Genomic DNA, 713 nt, shown 5'->3' on the forward strand with positions numbered 1-713 from the left:
ACAGAAAACGAAAAAAAGAAGGAAAAAACGCTCAAAAGGTCTAGAAGCTTCCCAATAACTAAAACGGATGCATAAGTCAGTTGATGTTGTTTTCTACATCTAAACACATCCCCTTTTATTCATTTTGATGACAAATATTTTCGGACGGAGGTAGTACTAATCATCAATAAGTTTTAATTACCTGAAATTGTATTAGCGGGGATAGCTCAGTTGGGAGAGCGTCAGACTGAAGGTCGCGTGTTCGATCCACGCTCACCGCAAAATAATTTTTGGAATCCCTCGGCTCCAACGCGTTTTTACTCTTCTGTATTTTTGAAGTGTATATTTAATTATTTATTTAAACAGCGGGGATAGCTCAGTTGGGAGAGCGTCAGACTGAAGATCTGAAGGTCGCGTGTTCGACCACGCTCACCGCACAAACATTTTTTCAATGCGTCGGCCCAGGTTTTTTTATTCCTTTGTAGTATTCCCAGGTATTTTTGTTTCATGCAGCCCAACCCAGAGCAGCAGCAACACGGTGTGGGCCTCCGCACCAAACTAGGCCTCGGCCCTTCAAACAAGATTTAACGGTTGGACCAAAGCCGATGAACGCCGAATGCAGACAGCGCTCAGAACACGCGACCTCAAAAAAGAAAACTGTGTTGTCTCAAAAAAAAAACTGTGGAGGCCTGCGGCGGCGCCGCGTGTAGAGCTCGTCCCCGTCCTTGTTGCCG

At 45.0% G+C, this 713-nt stretch overlaps 1 non-coding gene across 1 annotated transcript; it reads left to right on the top strand.

Moving 5' to 3' along the window:
- The first annotated feature begins 344 nt into the window (after nt 1-344).
- On the top strand, nt 345-416 carry TRNAF-GAA. Its single transcript has one exon. It is a non-coding gene; the product is annotated as a tRNA-Phe (tRNA).
- The last annotated feature ends 297 nt before the right edge of the window (nt 417-713 follow it).

The sequence above is a fragment of the Triticum dicoccoides genome, chromosome 4A (genome assembly GCF_002162155.2).
Source record: "Triticum dicoccoides isolate Atlit2015 ecotype Zavitan chromosome 4A, WEW_v2.0, whole genome shotgun sequence".
In the NCBI taxonomy this organism is placed as follows: Eukaryota; Viridiplantae; Streptophyta; class Magnoliopsida; order Poales; family Poaceae; genus Triticum; species Triticum dicoccoides.